Source organism: Pinus tabuliformis, chromosome 5_1 (genome assembly GCF_031772625.1).
Source record: "Pinus tabuliformis cultivar Carrire ecotype Pingquan chromosome 5_1, CPIR1, whole genome shotgun sequence".
Lineage (NCBI taxonomy): Eukaryota > Viridiplantae > Streptophyta > Pinopsida > Pinales > Pinaceae > Pinus > Pinus tabuliformis.
In genome coordinates, this window is record NC_142305.1 from 591381656 (window position 1) to 591404871 (window position 23216).

Genomic DNA, 23216 nt, shown 5'->3' on the forward strand with positions numbered 1-23216 from the left:
TAGTATCATATAGATATGAATTGATATTTCATGATTGCATTATGCCTATGTTTAGTTATGATAGGTAGCACTGAAGGATACATCAGTGGAATGAAAACAATATGCTTTGCGGCATGCTTGGATAAGCATGGATGGAAGAGAGACACTTGAAGCAAGGTTGCTTGGTAGAGGCGGTATGGTTTTGGATGTGCAATGCTATTTTTTTGTATATGTTGTGCATGTTGTATATTAACTGACTGTACCTATGGTGATATGTAATGTTGTATATGTAGTATTGTGTACACATGATGTTGTATGCCTATTGTATATATGTTGTCGTGTGTATATTACATATGCAGTGTTGGGTATAGATGGTTCAATGTACATGATGGATATGTGGTGTTGTGTACATATCATACTATACTCATGTTGGATATGTGTTGTTGTGTGCATATGGTGTTTTGCACATGTTGAATATGTGGTCCTGTGTACATATGATGCTATGTACATGTTCTATATGCACTGTTATGTACATATGGTGTTGTGTTAATGTTGTACATATGGTACTATGTACATATGGTGTTGTGTACATGATTGTGCATGTGGTGATGTGTACATGTTGTGATGCAATGTGTAGGTGGTGCTGAGGCATGACATGCATGTGGCGTTGTGTACATGTGGTGTTGTGTACATGTCGTGCATGTGGGGTTCTGTACATGTGGTATTGTGTACACATTGTACAGGAGGTGCGGTGTACGTATGATGTTGTGTACATGTTGTGTAGGTGGTGTCGTGTACATGTGACGTTGTGCAGGTGATGTTGTGTATAGTGGTACTGATGTACATGTGGTATTATGTGCATGTCGTACATGTTGTGTTGTGGGCATGCGGTACTATGTATTTGCATTGTGTAGTCATGGTATCGTGACATGTGTATTCATTTTTTTGTACACTCTGTACATATATGTATTCTTTCATACAACGGGTGTAGGTGTATGTATGTATTGTGTTGTGTCATACATTGGGTGTAGGTGTATGAGTTTTATTTAAGGTGTAGGTGCATGTATTTCATGGTGTTGTATGTCATGTGTGGTTGTATGTGTGTGATGCACACTATGTGTATGTGTACATGGTTCAAGAGAAGGAACTGGGTGTTTGTCGAGTGTGGCAACCGATTAAATGTGCATAGAAAATAAAGACAAGGTAGAAGCTAAGGATTGATTAAAGGATAAGTATTAGTATTTTATTTTAGTTTTACTATGCATGTGATTTATGATTTTGATCTATGATGGTTGTGTTTTGAGCTAACCTTGTGATATGTTTATACATGATGATTTGGTCAAAGATTCTAGTTTAACTTATTGTGACAAGAAGCGAAAATAAATGCAAGTATACCTTATTGACGGGCCACCAATGAGGTATGATTTGAAGTTATTTCAATTTATCTTAAATCTAATGGAAATTATGTGCTTCGTAAAAGAAAACATGGGAAATGTTTGGGTTGGGTGGTTGAAATTGGGGATAAGCATTAGTAACAACAAAAAAAGGAATTGGAAGAGGTAGTAATATGTTGGTAATGTATTCAGGAGCAGGACCATTGTGTGACACTAGTACCCAATAGTGTCCATTGATTGCCATGAGCATTCTATGACCAGTATGATATTTTTTAGGAGGGTATATCCCTTAGTTTTTTGACCTTCCGATGTGAGGAATCCTTACTAAGGGATGGATCACCTGGGGTAGGGGATGTAGGGGAACTTTGAAGGTGAGTGACTGCATGAAAGGGGTGAACAGGTTGTTTGAGGGACTGTGTAGCAAAGAAGGGAAGGGCGGGGATTGAATTTTTTTGGTTATTATCATTGCCACATGTAATTAGATGCACATTGGGAGTGCGCCCTGGAACAATGAGTCAGTGATTGTTTGTTGGGAGGATAAGTGGCACTGGATTGTAGCACTGGAAATTACATACAACTTTGACTTTGGTAGTGGATTCTGGACATCCTGGGAAGGAAGAGAATCATGGCATTACATTTGAGGGTGGACGTGTAAACCTCTAGATTCCCTTGTTGCTGATGCAGGCATTATATCCTTTTATTTGTTGGTTTAGTAAATGTGTATGTGTGTATATGTGGTTATTGTAAATACCGTAATGAGCTATGTTATAAAGCTCCAGTAAATGGTATGTTCATCATGTTTTAGCGGTGATCATTGTAAATACTACAATGAGATAAGTTATAAATCTCCATGGGTAGTATGTTTAGTTGCAATAGTCTTGTTGGTTATAGGTGGCATTGAATGCCGAGGACAGTGTTCCCCCAAGGGGGAGGGTTCTATAATAGCCCTGGTTAAACTTTCATGTAATAAAAGTTAATAAAGGAAAAATAATAACCATGGTTGATGGGACACTTATTCCAAGCTGAGTGGTGGGTAGAACATCCTAGTAGGTGTCACTTCGATTTATTATGCTTAAAGGAATTTGGCAAAAGAAATGGCAAAGGATTTGGAAAGGAAAAATGACATTTTTGGCACATTTATTTATGAAAATAAAGGAAATTAGGAGAAACAAAAGGTAAAAGGTCACAGGTTGCATGTGAGGAGGAAAATGAAGGAAATTAATGGAAAATGAATAAAATAGAGGTATCAATGATTAAAAGGTTTATGAGGATCAGTTGGCAAGATTTTTCTCAAGCTTGGTCAGTGTAACCTTTTGTTAGTTCAGTTTTGTATCTTTCTCATTATTCTCTCTCTCTCTCTCACTCTTGGACACTTAGAAGGGAAAAGAAAGCAAAGGAAGGACAAGGAAAGGAAAGGAAAGAAAAGAGCAAGCAAGGAGGAGGAGGGCTAAACAACTTCAACACAAATACTTGTAGGTAGCATATTGCATGTGTGATTTCCTAACTCATTTTGACATGCATAGGTTTGGATGTTGGTATTTGGTTCTTTGACTATCGGTGGCATGACCTTGTCGGGTTATGATAGTGGTTTTCAACCTTGCCTTGCCTTTTTCCAGATATCCATGGTCTGATGGGATTTTTTTCTCGATTTTGAGCTTTGGAATCTCCAGATGATTTTGAAATCCGGGGTGGAGGTGGTCTTAGGAAAATTCCCAAAGACCTAGGAATCCCTTGACTGGTTTTGACGAGATACACAGCAAAGCCTAAGGGTGGAGTCTTGGTTTAGGGCCTAGTGATCTGCTGTGGATTGTGGTAATTCCTGAGAGACAATGAGACGAAAAATTCCTCAAGGATAGAGATGGAGTCCAGAGGCATTCCAAGCTCGATTTGGTTTCGTGATCTCGATGTTGATTTTGATGAGATCACTGTTTGGTGAGCCTAGAGGTGGTTTAACCTTTGGATTCCCTTGTTTTTTTTGGATTGGTTTGTCCATGAGATCCCACATTCACGCTTGGAATATGGCACAGGGGTGACTCGCTGGAAGAAATATTTGTTTCATCCATGTCTATGGTCAGGTGGTACATGGAAGTCCCGAAGCTAGTTGGCTCTCTCCTATGTTTAATAAAAGCTAATTTCTCTTGCTTTTATACTTGTTATTATGCAGCCTTAATGGTTTTTATCTCTTTTTTATTTACATGGTTTAATGCTAGTTATAAGCATGGTTATAGTCATGGTTATTTCATGTATTTACTTATAGCTGAGAGGATAATGGATTCAAGCCCTAATTGATATCAAACGGTGTTGATCCTTCTTGTCAAGTCTCATATGAGTTATCACTCATTTATGCTCTATCTTGTATTCGTGTCCTATAGATTGCAATGATGCCAAGTGTTTGAAAAAATTTCAATCCTGGTTGGGAATGGTTAGGCCTAGTCCTGGGGCTAGTTTTTGGCTTGCAAGCCTTCTTATCATGTAAATTATGGATTTTGAAAGCTACAAGGGTTTCTGGGCTTCAAAATTGGCACCAATTCTGAAGTTGCAGGCACAGGTCTTAGGATAAAGTCCCCAGACACACCCATGCCTTGTTGTGGGGGCAACTGGAGCCTCCCAGACACACCCATGCCTTGCTTTGGGAGCGACTGGAGCCTCCAAGACACACCCTTTTCCATATCAAGGGAGATTCCATGTGTTTAACACTCTAAAACTTAGTAGGACCCAGGGACTAGTCACAGGGATGACTCGGAAGGCTTTTGGGAGTCTCATAGTAGTTATAGAAGGTCTGCGTTATGGGGCTCCATCGATTCCACTTCCTTAAGGTCACCTAGGGGGTCGATTCTTGTTATAGTAGTCCCTCATCTGATGTTTACCCCATGTAAGCTAGTGAAAGTGGGTAGATATGAGGGGAGGTGTCGTTACAGGTTCCGTGTATGGAATGAGTAACCAACACTCATACTCTTATTTTAAACAACTTGTATTTGATCTAAAAGGACTTCATTGTCTACAAATGTCTCCTCTTTTTTTAATACAAGCATCTACAAGCATCCAAGCTCTAACCCTTGGTCTGGTCACTGCATCCCACTACTTAATGTAATAGTTTGTTTTTCTTCAGTGAGATTTATGTACTTCAAATTATTAAGGTTTGATAACATGCCCCTTTCTTCTTGGTTGTAAGTATATTATTTAGCTAGATTACTTATTTTCATGGTTTTATTATCTATCAGTATTATAAAGAAACTACTTTACTACTAGTTACTTCCATTTATTGTGTTGTAGGAGATTACACTTCATTCCTTAAGTGCACACATATCTAATATCCTCCTTTAAAGTCTAGCAGGTGCTTCTTCCCTTACTATTGTTGTTATCTCTTGATTCTATTCAATATCAATAATAATTTATTAGACTTTTTAATTCTAGATTGGCCTTATTCCTCAGAGTTGAACCTATAACTCTTATACTAGTTGTAACATCCACATGTAGTAAGTTTTTTTGTTTGTTCTATATCTACCATTTGCAAACCTCAATTTTATTGAGCACGATGCATAAAATGCATATATGTTAATGTAATACTGGTTATTCATTAATTGCTTCATTATGTTCTTTCTCTAAGTGGCACGATAATATATATATATATATATATATATATATATATATATATATAGTTCCTCATATTAAAAGGTCAGTCATATGAGTATAGGTACAACATTTAGCTTACGTTGGTCTTGTCTTAACTATCAACCTTGGATATCATAATTTTGTATTAACCTTGGATTGTTTGTGGAGATTGAATTATATGATTGCGGAAACCTTTGCATGAGTTTAATACTAAAATTTATTAGAGTTCTCCTTTGTAGCATACTAAGTTATGAGGAATAGATATTAAACTCGTTACTATTCATGCACTTGACTGGTCCTTATTCCTATTGAATGGCATGCCTTCAATTTCTAGAGGGTTCTGGCATACACGTGTTTTGTACTCACTACGGTGCACTAGCCATCATTTGGACCTTAGATTGTTAGGATTTGCAGTTTGATGGTCCAAAGATATTAGGGTTAGTTATGTGGTGTAACTACCCCCTCCCTAACCGTACTCGTACCCCATTCGCACCTCTTCGAAACTTTTGGAGTTCCATCCCAACATATTGAACCCTAGTTTCTATTCTTGCAAGACTACTGTGTTTTCAGATGATGGTGACGACCAATAAGGTAATAAGAAGTGGTTTTAATTTTTTAGCCCTTCAAGTTCAAGAGCTTAGAACTTGTTACTCCTCATTTCCCTTGATTACAGGTCTTTGAACCTAGGCTTATGTTATTCTTTTTTCTCTTCAGGTGCTGCTAAGGAGGAGGAAAACCCTTCAGAATTTAACGCTTACTGGGTTCACTTGCAGAAGGTTTCTATCAATAGGTTCTTGCCATGAGATTAAAGTTATTTGATCGACTCCCATTTGCACACTTACTACTGTGACTCGAGTATGTTTTCTCTTTATAATTTATCTATTATTAGTCCCAATAGGGTTACTTTGATTGCAGGTTAGAGTGCTCAGAAGTTAGTGGCCACAAATGTATTTTAGGGTTTTTTTTCTTCTATTTTTTATCTGTGTTTTTTTGAACACTCACCTAAATGTGTATTCTAACAGATACCTTTCATGTGCTAGCCAACTTTGTTTTGGTACAACGTTTCTCTACCTGTTTTTGACATCTAGAGTTTAATGATTAAATTTGGGTTCCTCCTTTACAGGCTCTTCCTATAACATTATTTCGATTGATTTGGTAACAAGGTCTAACTTTTGTTTTCGTCTGGCACCCGATTCAGATGCTCTTTTCTGTTAATTGAATAGTATACATATTTTCCTTACCAAATGACCCAACCCCCCTGGGCATTGTGACTTTATGGTATAGTTTTAGCTCAGGGTGCTTAACATTGGGAAAAAATTCACCATTTAAAACTTAATTTGTAGAAGTCAATTTTCAATTTTCGAGTCTGAAACAAGAAATTATTGGTTGTTTACAAGACTGTTGTCGATATATGTCACGATACCGCTTAAGGATTATTCTTTAGTTAATATTCTTGTACAAATGATATTGTTGTCTCTAATTTTAAGTAATAATTACTTTTAGCATGAGCTCACTATTATATGAATATAATCCTGTTATCTATTTATTTACATAGTGGAACTACTTAGGGTTTCGACGAAACCCTTCTTCATTTTCCATTGTCAAAATGTTAGTTATTAATGTTTTTGTTACAATTAATATAGCTCATAATATTGTTAAGAATGGATGGTGTTACTATATGGCTCGTCTCGTCCAATCGTTGTTGATAATTTCGTTTTTCATGAAGTTAATGGTTATTATAGAGCTTATTCCGAAATCATGACTACCTACTAGGATGCTAGAAATCAGCTTGGCTTCTGTGGCTAACCTGGGTCCCAATCATTACATTTGATTATTTCTTTTGCATGCAAAGTTTTATTATTGGGGTTCGCATGTTTTAGTGCTTGACTTCATTATGTAGTTTATTAACTATATGTATATATGCTTAGTAGGTTACATGTCGGTAACCCTAACATTCGAATCTATCAAACATTTTTATTTGTTGTTATTCCTTCTACCAACAACGAAGAGGTAAGAAAAATCTAATTTCCTTGGGATCTTCTAATACCTCTCGAACGCTTAGGTACATTTATGTACCATACAAAAATAAGGACTATTTTTCCCCCTCTTTAGAATTTTGTCTATTTGGAAAAAACTAACCTATTTCTATAGTGTGCATATTATTATTAAGATTTATATGAAGACTTTACTGATGCAAATTTCTCATAATATTACTATTAACAACAACAATTTATTCTAAGAGAAACATTATTAACATAGAATATTTATATGTTAGGGTTGAAGCTATCATGGAATTCAAAAGGGAGAAATACCACTCCTAACCAACAAGAATGGAAATCACGTCCAATTCCCCCTAGCCAGTTTGTCACCCCCCTATCCAGTTTGTCACCCCCCCAGCTAGTTTGTCTCTCCTAGTACAGGTGCTCCCCCCAGCTAGTTTGTCACTCCTAGTACAGGTGCTCAATAGTGACAAGGTCTATTCAAAGGCATCAAGAGTGTACAAGTCCATCCAAATAAATCAGAGACTCACAAGTTTTCTTTAGGGATTCCACTGGGTCTAACCAGCTCAAGAATACCCTAACTTGTAGCATCCTACTTTCCTTCAACAAGGAACAACGAAGGTGAAGGAACAAAGAAGGAACAACATCCATGTTGCAGGTTCATAAGCATACAACTTCATTCTCCTCACTTCAACATCCTCCAACTAGGTACCAAGTATTCAAGGTCTTCAAGGTCATCTTCAAGGTTGCCTCAGGTTTTTTCTCCTCATAGGTTCTTCAAGGTCTTCAAGTACTAAGTCTTCAAGGTCATCTTTGAGGTCCCCTAAGGCTTTGTCACCTCAAGTTTTCTCTCCCTTGTCCCAACTGGGATTATTTATCTCTAGGTAGAGGAATAAATGTCTTTATCTCTAGGTAGAGTTGTCACCCCCCTAGCCAATTTGTCACTCCTAGTATGGGTGCTCCCCCCTAGACAGTTTGTCACTCCTAGTATGGGTGCTCCCCCCTAGCCAATTTGTTACTCCTAGTACAGGTGCTCGACAGTGACAAGGTCTGTTCAAAGGCATCAAGAGTGTACAAGTCCATCCAAAGAAATCAGAGACTCACAAGTTTGTTTTAAGGATTCCACTGGCTCTAACTAGCTAAAGAATACCCTAACTTGTAGCATCCTCCTTTCCTTCAACAAGAAACAACGAAGGTGAAGGAACAACGAAGGAACAAAATTCATGTTGCAGGTTCATAAGCATACAACTTCATTCTCCTCACTTCAACCTCCTCCAACTAGGTACCAAGTCTTCAAGGTCTTCAAGGTCATCTTCAAGGTCGCCTCAGGTTTTCTCTCCTCATAGGTTCTTCAAGGTCTTCAAGTACCAAGTCTTCAAGGTCACCTCAGATTTTGTCATCTCAGGTTTTCTCTCCTCATAGGTTTTCTCTCCCTTGTCCCAACTGTGATTTTTATCTCTATGTAGAGGAATAACTATCTTTATCTCTAGGTAGAGTTGTCACCCCCTAGCTAGTTTGTCACTCCTAGTACAGGTGCTCCCCCCTAGCCAGTTTGTCACTCCTAGTACAGGTGCTCGACAGTGACAAGGTCTGTTCAAAGGCATCAAGAGTGTACAAGTCCATCCAAAGAAATCAGAGACTCACAAGTTTGTTTTAGGGATTCCATTGGCCCTAACTAGCTCAAGATTACCCTAACTTGTAACATCCTCCTTTCCTTCAACAAGGAACAACGAAGGTGAAGGAACGATGAAGGAGCAACATTCATGTTGCAGGTTCATAAGCATACAACTTCATTCTCCTCACTTCAACCTCCTCCAGCTAGGTACCAATTCTTCAAGGTCTTCAAGTACCAAGTCTTCAAGGTCTTCAAGGTCGTCTTGAAGGTCGCCTCAGGTTTTCTCTCCTCATAGGTTTTCTCTCCCTTGTCCCAACTGGGATTATTTATCTCTAGGTAGAGTTGCCACCCCCCCCTAGCCAGTTTGTCACTCCTAGTATAGGTGCTCCCCCCTACCCAGTTTGTCATTCCTAGTACAGGTGCTCGACAGTGACAAGGTATGTTCAAAGGCATCAAGAGTGTACAAGTCCATCCAAAGAAATCAGAGATTCACAAGTTTGTTCTAGGGATTCCACTAGCTCTAACTAGCTCAAGAATACCCTAACTTGCAACATCCTCCTTTCCGTCAACAAGGAACAATGAAGTAACAACATTCATGATGCAGGTTCATAAGCATACAACTTCGTTCTCCTCACTTCAACCTCCTCCAGGTAGGTACCAAGTCTTTAAGGTCTTCAAGTACCAAGTCTTCAAGGTCTTCAAGGTCACCTCTGGTTTTCTCTTCTCATAGGTTCTTCAAGGTCTTCAAGTACCAAGTCTTTAGGGTCGTCTTCAAGGTTGCCTCAGGTTTTGTCACCTCAGGTTTTCTCTCCTCATAGGTTTTCTCTCCCTTGTCCCAAATGGGATTATTTATCTCTAGGTAGAAGAATAGTTGTCTTTATCTCTAGATAGAAGAATAACTGTCTTCTAATTGTCTCACGAGTTAAACTTTTTCATTTAGTATATTTTTCCCATAAATTTCAAAACTTCTCATAGACTTTTAAAATAAATTAAAACAAAGCTTTTAAACGTAAAAATTTCTCAATAATTTTTCACTTAACCCATGATTTACCAAATATGTGTAGTAAATTTAATATCTTTTTTCCCGTGAAATCCGAGACTTGTCATAAGCTTTTAGAATAAATTAAAACAAAACTTTTAAACATAAAAATTTCTCAATCACTTTTCCCTTCATCCATAATTTAGCAAAATATGTATAGTAAAAATAAAATAAATATTTATTTTTACATGACATCTTCTCTCTTCCGAACGAGAGAGAATGAGATGTTAGAGTGAGATCTGATCTTGTCGCTAAACCTCATTTCCACACACATTAATATCAATTCTAAAAATTCCATTAATCAATTAATTGGTGTTTCTCTCCCATCATTTTTCACCAAATACTCTTGTAAAACGGTGTCATTAATTTATGGTGCTGGTCAGTCTCACCAGTATTCAAATTTAATTAAACTTGAAGCGTATGGCATGTCTTTTTGGTTGTGAAAATGAAATAGAATAGTGTAGATTTATTTATTTTGAATATGGACATAGATATCATGAAATTTTTGGTTGTGAAATGAAATATAGTAGTATAGATTTATTTATTTTAAATATGGATATAGATATCATGAATTTAGAGGGTTTAAATTTATTTGAGTGGAAAAAATTTAAAAGGTAAGATTTGTAAATTTTGTATGGAGACAATTTATAATATTATTATTTTATTGTTCAAATTGTATTTTTAATCTTATTTAAAGTATATAGTTTAAACTTGAAGCTCAAAAATCTTATGCTGGATTTTCGGGAAAATTGACCAAAACAAAATATAATTAAAAAAGTTTAAAATGTAAAATATTGAGACTTGAAACAATTTAGCTATAAACACTTATTTTTTCTAATTGCTTTATATGATATGTACATCATTTTTTTAAACAATATATAACATATACATATTTTATATTAAAATATTTGACATAACATACATATTTTATATTAAAATATTTGACATAACATTTACATTCAGACATTTTATTTATAGACTATATTGTGCATGTTAAAATGGTTTTTTGTTATTAATAAATTAAAGTATATCTCAATATTATTTCATTTTGCATATTAAAATATTTTATTAATATATCATATTGAAATTTTTATTGTTACTAATATTTTTAAATATCATATATTAATTTTATATTAATAATTGAATGAAATATACATTTTTCTGAATTGCTTAATAACCTTTCAACATATTATTCACTTCTTCTATTTTACTTCTATTTATTTTATATATTTTTAAAGTTGATAATTATTTTATTTCTTTTTAAAGTTGATATGAAATTATATTAAATCATATGGATAGAAAACTATTTTATTTGTGACACACAACTAGTAAAATATTTTTAACATATAGAGTTGTAATAAAAACAAATGCAATTGTAATAACAATAAATGAAGGGACCATATTAAAGTTAACATTATTGATAATTTATAATGTTTTTAATTAAAACTAACTAAATATATATATTCAATTTTTTTAATAACTGAGATTATTTGTTTATTTAGATATTATTTAATTTTTATTTTAAAAAGTTCATATCACTTTAAATATTAACAAAACTTAAAACTATATATCGCCCTATATAGATTATACAATTTACCGCATACAAATATATATGTATATATAACAAATTAACAAAACTTAAAACTATATATCGCCCTATATAGATTATACAATTTACCGCATACAAATATATATGTATATATAACAAATTATTTCAAAGTGAAAGAAATATATATATATATATAACAAATTATTTCAAAGTGAAAGAAATATGAGAAAATATTGCACTTTGACGAACAGTCTACATTTTTACGGATTCGAGGTCTCCACGACCATTATAGATTTTGCTTTGATATTTATAGTGATTTAAATAATATAGAATAGATTTATCTAGTACATAAATTAGCTTAGATTTATGTTTATTTTGGATCTATTTTGAGTTAAGAAGTCTTCAATTTTTTATAACTGCAAAAACTCAAGAAAACTCTTGCTTTTATGGATATTTGATAATTCAACTCTATTTCTTTTGTTTCCATTTCATTATCCTAAAATTCAATTTGCATTTTAATTAGTATTTTTGGTGAATGGTAGTCAACGATACCACTTTACAATGTTGGCACACGGTATAAGGGTTATTTTAGGTTTGAACCAACCAACTCGTTTTAAAAATTCACTTTCACGTTTATCTTACTAATGTTAAAAAGAAAATTATTTATGTTTTTGGTCACTGGATGTAAAGGCTACCACTACAGAGTACCCCACACATGGTACAAGGGTTATTCTGCACATACTTGCACATGCTACTCATTCTACCACACGATGGTGATGTTGGTCCCGTCCATATTCAATTTTTTAGTTGATATGTCTTTTTTAAAGTAAAATTAAAATATTTTTTAAATAAAAATATTAAATGATTTAATAAAAAGTAATAATAAATATGTATGTTTGGTTAGTTTAATTATTTCAATATGGTTTTTAATTAATTAATATTAAAAAAAATTCATTTTCACTTTCGTTATAAAATTATTAGTAAAATATTTCAATATTGTTGTAATTAAAAGTAAAAATAAAACATTCTCTAAATAAAAATATCAAATTATCTCTAATAAAAAGTAATAAGAAATTTGCATAAGAAATAATAGGTAAAAATGTTCCATTAATTTTCAATAATTATAATAAAAGGAATAAGTGTAATTAGTTAAATTTTTAAATATAAAAATAATATATTTCAATTAAAATATCAATAATAATTAAAAAATTAAATAGGTCATAAATAAAAAAATTCAATACGCAAGATTACATAATATATTTCAAAATGTATTAATAAAAAAAAAGATCATTGTGTTCAACAAGTTTATAAATAAAATATCTCATTATCATATTAGTTTTTTTATATAAAGCAATTGAAATAAATATAAATACGATATATTTGACATTGTATGTATCTATATAGAGAGAGAATCCATATCAACCACTAATCTAGCAAGAATTAAGTACTAATCGATCCAAACATTTTTTCAAGTTTTCCAAGTTGTTGGCACATCAAAAGATATGATCTCTCTCTACACTACACCTGGTACATCCTTGGTTGAGATGAATACATATTGGTTCTAAATTTGAACTAATGACTTCTCAAACAATGCATTCAAAATGCAACTTATTGTAGTAGCTTATCTACACAATAGTGGGAAATATTAAAACATTTTTATTTTTGTTTTGTTATTACTAGCACACCCATATAGATTAAATAACTAGTAAATTTATATAGTCTTCAATCCATAAAAAATATCAAAATATTTACTTGGTCATATTTTTGAAGTTACCAAAATTTTAAATTATTTTTTTGTTATTACTAGCTCACCCATATAAATTAAATGACTAGTAAATGCATATGAGCATCAATCCACAATAAATATCAACATATTTACTTGGTCATACATTTGAAGTTGCCAAAATTAAAAAAAATAAAATACGAAAATTATAGCTTTATTTAAAATAATTATAATTAGAATTAATGATCAAAAGAATCAATATATAACTTAAACATATAGATATATAAAGAAACATACTAACCATATAGATTTACCACCATTTTAGAAAGAAATTGGAAGAGCATCCATGTATACAAATTTCTCAAAAACGAATTCATTTATTGCCCATCTAAACCAAAATACAAGCCACATAAATAGTGCTATTGTTGAGAAAATATCTCAACAAAACTCGACAACCAACAAAGTAATCTTACCTATATACTATTGTAAGCATTATTCCAATTCCTGTCTTTAACGCTTAATTTACATCATTACAAAGATTATACAAAAATCATAATTTACATATAGTTACATATATGTCTAGCTTAATTTACATCATTACAAAGATTATACAAGAATCGTAAATTACATATAGTCACATATGCTCGTATTAATAAACACTCATATCCACTTTGGAATCTCGCAAATACTTCTCTTTCTTCACTATGTCAGGTGAACCTCATTTAAAACGTTTTCCACTTTAGAATCTCGAAAACACTTCTCTTTCTTCACTATGTCAAATGAACCCCATTTAGAACATTTTTTAAAGTATTTAAAAGGTAAACACCTCTCACAACCTTTAAAGAACTTGCATGATCAACAATGTTGACAAACTCGGCTCATCAAAGCTTCCATGATAAAAGTTGTCAAGTAATGAACAATCTTATTTACCAACCACCATCCCTTTTGGCTATCTTTCAAATGTTAGGATGGAGGTCTAAATACTAAATGTGTTCAAAAGATGAATAAATAACTTTACCTTACACATAGCTTTTATACCATTGTTCAAAATTTCTGACTGCCAAAAACCACTAATTTATATTGTGGAACACTATTCAATAATTTATTTTACACTTTTTATGAACATAATTAAAAACTACTTAGGAAATAAACCAACAAATCTCACAAGACCAATAATCATGAAACTATTCGCTCTCATCTAAGAAGAAAGAAGTATCCTCATAATTAATCGCAGATCAATGATGCCATGATTGACAACATATTAATGGATCCCTCGCATCGAATGTTGCACAGATATCTATTTTGAAACATCCATTCCCAGTCCAGTATATACTTTCATCTGGGAAAAATTAGTATAGAATGTAGCATCTACTCGACATTGAACCAAAATATTAGGAAAAGAAAACATGAATCATGTGTTGTTTTCCTTGAAGCGTGGCAATTTAACTTTCATTACAACTGTTTTAATTTCATTTCATTGCATAGCTGATGTAAGTGACCATCCCTAAATAAAGAAAATTTCATGTGGAGACAAGAAAAGCATGGTACAAACTAGGAAAACATAGGTTGTACACTCGATTGGATCTTCTCTCTAACCGGTTTCTGTAAATCAATATAAGCAGGGCCACATGTAATTGTTGGAAAGGTGGAGAAGACAAAGCATGAATTCACACAAAACACGAGGTGTTGCTCTTCTCTTGATCACACAAAACATGATTCTTACAATGAACCCAGTGAAGGGTATTTAACCTTTTCCAACTAGCTACTTGCCTAAAATATATTGACATGCAATCACACACTCAAAGTCATCTATCACTTAACTCGACTTAACTCAACACTCAAACACTCAATCACTCAGTTAACTGACTCTCTATGTTTAGCCAACTCCACATGCGGGAATAATTACTATTTCTAACACTCCCCCTTAATTACGACCGTATGACTCAACATAACTTAACTTGACTCGATTATCACTTAAACATGCCCACTGGTCTATGTCTCAGCTAGACTTACAATAACTCAAGAAATTTACAATTTTGCATTTTCTTTTTCTCTACTTCCAGATTCTATAACCTAGAAATTGCTTCATTCTCTATTGAACTTTCTTGTTGTAGGCTTTATTCACTTGTTGTTGCTGCAATTTTTCTTTGACTTGTTTTGAACTTGTTCTGAAAAATAATTGGATCATGTCTTCTACACCTACCTCTTCAAATATTTGTTCAACTATGGATTGATGGCATAATATTGCATCTTCAAATTGTCTTCTTTGCTCTTCTTCTTGCGCTTCATATTCCCGACTTTCTGTCTCCCATATTTCTTGATAGCATAATCTTATCTCTTCTTGACTCCATTGTTCGAAAATTGTTTCGATGCATTCATCTTTGTCTTCAGAAACATCCATATCATTCTTTTCACTTTCATCATCAGGTACTGCTATTTTTTCCCTGTAATCTACATCAAATTTATTAACAACCTTGCTTTCAACTTATGCTCCCATGCTATTTTGAACACCTGCATATTCAAAAACAATGTTAAAAACATATTTAATATAACTCTCTTCAGTGAGAGCTTCTTGCTCTACATATGCCTTATTTTCAACTGCATGGAGGTTGTCTTCCACTATTATGTTGTTAGTGGATATTCTCATCAAAACTCTTTAATCACTTTATCATGTTCTTGATTATCAACTGTTGCTAGATGACAAACTCCTTCATGATCAGTTCCAACTACTTCATATCTTGTTGCTACAGTGACAACTTCAACCTTCAATGTTTCATCAAACACTGCTCTTGCCATATTGCCACAATCAATCCCCGTTTCAAAAAAGAAACCACACATATCATCAATATAATTTTCATCCACACTATTGTGGGATATCCGAAGCATGCATGTGCTCATTGTCAATTTCATTGACAATTTGAACTTCACCAAATCCATCAGCTGTGGCTGGATTCACCAATTCACATATCACTTTGCAATCATCATCCACATGTGTCTCGTCACAATGGGATTCACCATCATCCGTATCATCCATGTTACAATCAATTCCTTGAGCATTGTTGGGTGTGGAGCCTGATTATCTTCTGTATTCAATGGTTTCAACCAGATGTATACCCGAGGAAGATTGTACACCCATCCACGTGGGGGAGTGTGGGGGGGGGGGGGGGACTTGTCCCACCCCCCCACTCCCCCACCCCGTGGGGGTCCGGGGGCCCGTAGTCCCCCGGCAGGGGTTGGGGGCAGCACCCCTGAAGCTAAAAATAGATGTAAAATTGCCTTGTAAAAGTCTAGTAATTTCTAGTCAATCTGGGCTATTCATTAGGTGGATGATCTTACGGTAGAAGTTATTTTTAATTTAGGGTTTTTTGCCCTAGAAGGAAACCTCTCTCTATATATGAGGGAATTGTATTTCGTCTATGTAGATCTATATTCTGAGTGAGGAAGAGAGAGGAGATTGAGAGCGAAGAGGGAGTTACAGCGGATCTGTTGTAGGTTGTATCTCTTCATTTTGTTGGATAATATAAAAAGGACTGGTTGTTTCTCCGTGGACGTAGCCTAAACTGGGTGAACCATGTATATCTGTGTCTCTCTTGTTTTATGTGTTTTCTGTGTTTATATTTCTGCAATATTTTATGTGTTCCATTGCTCTGTATTATATAATTTTCTAACAAGCATTTATATTATCTTTCTCTGCTTCACATACAGAGGCTATTGCTTCTCTCTCTGCAATCTTTGTTGCATCTTCTTCATCCATATGCATGCTTGCATAATGGGTTTCAATTTTATGGTATTGACAACCATCATCCACTTTTGAGTGGGATTCTCCAAGCTATGATGTCCCTTCAAAGTCTTTCTCATCTACTCCCAGATCTACGACTGACTTATTTGCTTGTGACATAATGTGTTGTTGCAAGTCACTCCCCCTTGCACCAAACTCTACTTCCAAGAACTTCCATGCTTCCTTGGAAGTTGTAGCTTTTGCTACCTTGAACAAACACTACTTATCTAGTGCCTGTTTTATAAAATTCAATGCTAAAGCATCACATACTTCATCATATGGGTTATTAGAATTGTACTCAATTAACTCTTTAGCTCTAAAAAAAGTTAGCATCTTGATAATCCAATGATCAAAATATTTACCTGTAAACATAGGAGGTGGTAGAAAATCCAAGCTACACCAATCACTCTCAATTTATTCTTTGTCTTATGCTAGACTTCTCAGTTCCCCGGTTGCGGCCTGAACCTCTCTAACCATGGCAATGATCTTTGCCTCCTCTTTTCGATTTCTGTTATTAATATGCTTCATTCTTGCTTTGCGACCCATCACTATTGTCATTCATTTTCTTATAGCTGCTTTGTTGATTGCATAACGCTGTCTTCCATATCACCCCAAAAGAAAATATAATTTTTAATATATGCCCCGATAAACACAATCTTCACCCAAAAAAATTTGTCAAGCTTGACAAAACAAATAAGCTCTTACAAAACCCTAAAGCCTCTTGTTCAAAAAAAACATTTTAATTCTAATTTTCAAAATCCAAAAAATATTCCTTTCCAAACAAATATCACTAATCTCCTTTTCAAAATAAAATAAACCTTTTTTTAATTTTTATAAAGAGAAAAAAAGAACAACCTTCGCTTTAAGAAAATATCCATTTAAATTTTCAATAACTTGCCCACGTAACATTTAAAAAAAAATACTTTGGAATATTTTAAAACCTATCCGTATATAAACCACGTGATATAAACAACATGATCTTGACTTAATTTTAAAAACTTTTGCCTTTCGTGAGGACTGCATGCGATTAACGCTTTATACGAACAGGAGATCAACGCTTCACGGAAACCGCTTGCATGCAGATCGGTGTAATTCCACCACGATTAACGCTGCTCATAATGGTCAGCGCTGCCACTAACGCCTCTCACGATGCATGTCTTATCAGTTAGTCTGCTACAACAACCGAAGGGACTCGTGTGCATGCAAAAGGACGTAAGCCAACGATGGCTAACCACGTTTTCTGCGGAGCGTTAATGCGTTATAATGTCCTGTGTACCGCGGTGGGATGCGTTAATGTCTAACCACCATGAAGAAAAATATGCTTGTTTCCCTCACACAGATTGTTACTAATCCGCAGATTGTTACTAATCCGTTTTCTCTCGCTCTATGTAACAAAACACAAGGTACAAACATGATTCTTACAATGAAGTCGATGAAGAGTATAGTTATTTGTTTAAAATATTTTACATGCAATCATATACTCAAAGTCATTTATCATTTAACTCTAGTTGACTCAACACTCAAATACTCAATCATTCAATCACTCTGTTAACTATCTTGACATGCAATCACACACTCAAAGTTATCTATCACTTAATTCTACTTGACTCAACACTCAAATACTCAATCACTCAGTTAACTGACTCTCTATGTTTAGCCAACTTCACACGCGGGAGTAATTACTATTTCTAACAACTTGCATGATCAACAATGTTGACAAACTCAGCTCATCCATGTTAAAAGTTGTCAAGTAATGAACAATCTTATTTACCAACCACCATCACTTTTAGCTATCTTTCAATTGCTAGGATGAAGGTCAAAACACCGAATCTGTTCAAACGATGATTAAGTAACTTGACGTTACTAATACATGAATCTTGTACTGAAAAAGATGATTAAATAACTTGAACTTACCCATAGATTTTATACTATTGTTCAGAGTTTCTGAGTGCCAAATTTACACTTTTTACAAAAACAATTAAAAACTACTTAAGAAATAAAGCAACAAATCTCACAAGACCAATAATCATGAAACTATTCGCTCTCATCTACGCAGAAAGAAGTATCCTCATAATTAATCGCAGATCGATGATGCCATGATTGACAACATATTAATGGAGTCCCTGCATCGAATGTTGCACGGATATCTACGTTGAAACATTAGTTCTCAATCCAGTATATACTTGCATCTGGGAAAAATTAGTATAGAATCTAGCATCTACTCGGCATTGAACCAAAATATTAGGAAAAGAAAACATGAATCATGTGTTGTTTTCCTTGAAGCGTGGCAATTTAACTTTCATTACAACTGTTTCAATTTTCTTTCATTACGTAGATGATGTAAGCGACCATCCCTAAATAAAGCAAATTTCATACGCAGACAAGGGAAGCATGGTACAAACTAGGAAAACACAGGTTGTACACTCGACTGAATCTTCTCTCTAATCGGTTTCTGTAAACCAGTATAAGCACGGCCACACGTAATTGATGATGCCAAACTCTGACTATAGAACTGCTTCAATAACCACTATAGGCTTCCTACAGTGCATGGTTTCCATGAGCGTCAAATCGAGGCCGTGGGAGCACAACCTTAGGTTAAGAAAATTTGGAGCCTGTTGCAAAAGGCCGCCAGATTGGTCAGTTCCATAATTGCATCAACACTGCCCCGCGCCCTTTGAAGCCACGGTGAGGCATTCCTCGCCCCTCCTTCCAATCATGCCCAGTAAGACACGGAAAAACAATATCGACACTGTAATAATCTTAAAACAAACACGCTGACACTCTAACTATCTTTGTACGTAAAACGGAACCTAAGATTTATTTCATCTTCATGGGCTTTCCCTCTTGAGAGAGTGAAGCCCATACAATTTATAGGTTTTGATATCAAAAAATATATTGAAACAGCAGCCATGTATATAGATTTCTAAAAAAACAATTTGTCTATTGTACATCTAAACTAAAATACAAGTCACATAAATAGTGCTTATGACATTCAACTATTATTATTGACAAAATATGTTAATAAAATTCAGCTGCCAACATACTAATGTCACCTATATATTATTGTAAGCATTATTTCAAGTGTTTTATCATGGAGATTCTTAATCTATAACCTTGGTTTGGTACATTGGACCAATATCATGGCTTTTCAAAACCACTGTTCAAAAAAAACATAAGTCAATTCATATGACACTTGTTCATATGACATTTCCTTAATTAATGACTTTAATTAAAAAAAATTAGAAGATAATGACTACTTCTGAAATAAATCTAATCCTTTGATTAAGTATATTATTAAAAATATTTTAGAATATTATATCAAAGTTAAATCCTTACCATCCACTTTAATAATTATTGAAAATCAAATTAAAAATTTAAAAATTCTATTGTAAAATAAACATGTCTATCAACATAGACATTTTAATTTTCTTAAATATCATATATGGATTCCGATAAACACTAAAAAAAAATCAAACCACGTAAATATTTTACCAGTGTACTTTCTTACGGTCAAATACACAAGGATCTATTAACTAACCTCATTTAGTAGGTGATTATTTTGCATCATTTACAAAGCATAGAGAGACAACAAGAAGAAATGTTGTAGTTTTTTAAAGGTAGTTGACATTGAGGTAAATATCATTATTTTACCTACTGTACTTTCTTACGGTCAAATACACAAGGATCTATTAACTAACCTCATTTAATAGGTGATTATTCTACATCATTTACCAAACATAGAGAGACAACAAGAAGAAATGTTTAGTTTCTTAAAGATAGTTGACACTGAGGTAAATATCATTATTTGGATTACATATGTAATAAGCATTGTACACCCACATTTGACACATCACAATAGCATCTACATTTGTATTGATAAAAATATAAAAGAAATTACTCTAACAAAAATGTTTAACATGTGTGGTTGGAATATTAAATCCTATTTGTCTTAGTTGTGATTTTCTATGTAAAGAGTTTGTTCTTATTTTATTTCCTAGTTTGGTGTGTGGTTGAGATATTCTCTCAACCAACTGATTGTGTATCCAAGATACTTTCCCTATCTTGAGACAACACTTCATGTATATATGTAATATCTTATTTGATTAATGTGATAGAGATTTCATTTATGGAATTTTAACATGGTATCAGAGCCCCTGAGGGCCTGGCCCCTCTTGGGCTTGGTCCGTCCTGGGCTGAGGAAGCTTGGTACGTCCTAAGCTGAGGAAAATAAAATAATGTATTTGTGTTGTTTTAATTTTTTTAGTTTGTCCATCTCGATCGATGGATCTTGCAACGCAGTGAAAGTCTGTAATCTTGTACAGGAAAACCATTGTTATCAGAGGAGAGAACGTTGATGTAGCTGTGGGAAAAACACAGTTTCAATTCGATTGTTTCTTTTTTTGCTTCTGTTTCATGGGTTCAGTTGTTTGGTACAGGGGATGAATTCCTTAGAGGTGAATGGCCATGTGGGGCTGTGCGCTCAAAGATTCCCTTATCAAACTTTTTAAGATCAAAGGGTATCGAGGCCTAGGATCTCGACACCGATAAGTACTCCAATATCAGGGAAGAAGTCGGTATAAGGGTGAGCGAAGCCTAACACAGTGAAAACCAAGTGGAAATCAAGGGATTGGCAGCCTACGGAACCGGTATCGGGGTCTCCATTTTTTGCCATTAAGTTCCCAAGTGTCGATTCTGTCACCTGCAATTCCATGAAGGATGTCCAGAAATACAGGTCGATCAACAACTCGAACGTTATAGCAGTTGGAGGAATGCACACCACCCCCGAAGAGGGCAAGAAGATACTCGATGCCTGGCTCGACACCCCTTTCAAGGTCCCCCTGCCCTGCCAGTAAAGGGAATCCATCGCTGCCTGAGATCGTTGGTTTGTTTTTTTTAGAAAATTCCTTGCAGGAAATGCCCAAAATACCCTAACACAACAAGCCTCAATCCGAATCCTCCTGCGCTCTCTGTTCATTAAGAAAAATGAGAAACTTCCAGGATGTGGATATTATGCCCGGGGGATCCATGAGCATCGTGCGAGAAAGACCTACTCCTGCCATTGTCAAATTCAAGGCCGGAAGTATCGAGCCGGCCCATCAAGATCTGGGTTGGCAATGAGCTGTTTTTTGTTGAAAAAAAAAACTTGGTATTCCAATGAGCAATTTTTTTTCTGTCGTATTGGTTAGCTTGAGCTGACAAGCTCGTGGTGCTAGCCCATAAGATGTTTGCTCCTCTGGTTCACCACGGTGCTCTTAATAACCACCCATGGAATCGGCTTTGCTTCAGGTAATTGTTGCAATAACGGGTTGGGCGACAACCAAGGTAGACGTGCTCAGCTTTGTTGTGGTGTTGTTGCAGTGTGCGCCCTTGAAAAACTGTCCAAGTGATATCCACTGCCCTTCAAAAGCGGGATACTTTTGCAAATCTGGCACAATTAGCAAAAGTGAGATTACTCATATTGTGTGTTGTGCTTTTGCATTAATGCATAAAATCGTAGTCATTTTTTTAGATCATGGCTTGTGCTATTATTTTATATTGTTTTGAAGGAGAATATGTCTCAGAAATTTGTATACATATTGAGATTCGCAACCTCAATATGAAGTCATTTTGTTAGAATTCACGACTCTAACTGATGACAGGGAAAATTTAGAGATCCAAGACCATTATATCCAAGGCTCAAAAGTACATAGTCTATGATGGAAATATTCAAATGGGAAAGCAGTGATCTATTCCAGCATATGAATGGTGTGGTATAGCCAACATGAGTGGCAAAGAATCCAAGGACAACACAATTAATGTTTATGTGAGTTAGTGTGAGTTTGTGGAATAAACTCACTAGCATGTTGTATTATGAGTCACACATTTTATTAGTAAGAAAGTCTAGGGTGTTTTGCAGTGGTCTTTATAAAGTATGTACCTGGTAACTCCAGAGTTAGAGTTGTGTTGTAAGCCTCGTAAGGCATGTGTACCCTCATATAGTTCGCAGTAATCTAAAAAACACTTTGTATTTGTAGTGGCGATTTGTGGTAAGCCAAAAACCACGTGTAAGAGTGAAGTGGGACAAAGATTCCTGTTAACTGAAAAAAACCCTCGGCCTCATTGAGTTGATTCTTTGGTGAGCCTTAGTGGCCGTAGTGCCCGACTGGCACGTTTTTAGCCCAGAGTGGCTGGAGTGCTAGCGGCAAGTTTGTGGCTCAGAGTGGCTTAAGTGCCTTCGTCGCTGAGTTGAGCCTTTGTGGCTATGTTGAGCCTTCATGGCTGAGTTGAGCCTTGGTGAATATGCTTAGCCTTGGTGGCTGAGAGGCCTTAGTGGCATGGTTGATGGTGATCCGATAAAACTTAGAGCATGGTTACGGGTAATTCGATAAAACGCATGATGATGGAGGTGGGTTTACAGGTACAGGTACATGTATGCAGTTATAATGGTTGACAGAACCATGTATGCGAAGGACATCCTACAATACTAGAGGTTGCAGTGGTTGGCACCAATGCATTCCAGTGGATGATTGCTCCCTTATATGGACATC

General features: G+C 34.9%; 1 pseudogene; it reads left to right on the top strand.

Moving 5' to 3' along the window:
• Nucleotides 1–21147: 21147 nt before the first annotated feature.
• On the top strand, nucleotides 21148–21807 carry LOC149166252 (DNA damage-repair/toleration protein DRT102 pseudogene; annotated as a pseudogene).
• The last annotated feature ends 1409 nt before the right edge of the window (nucleotides 21808–23216 follow it).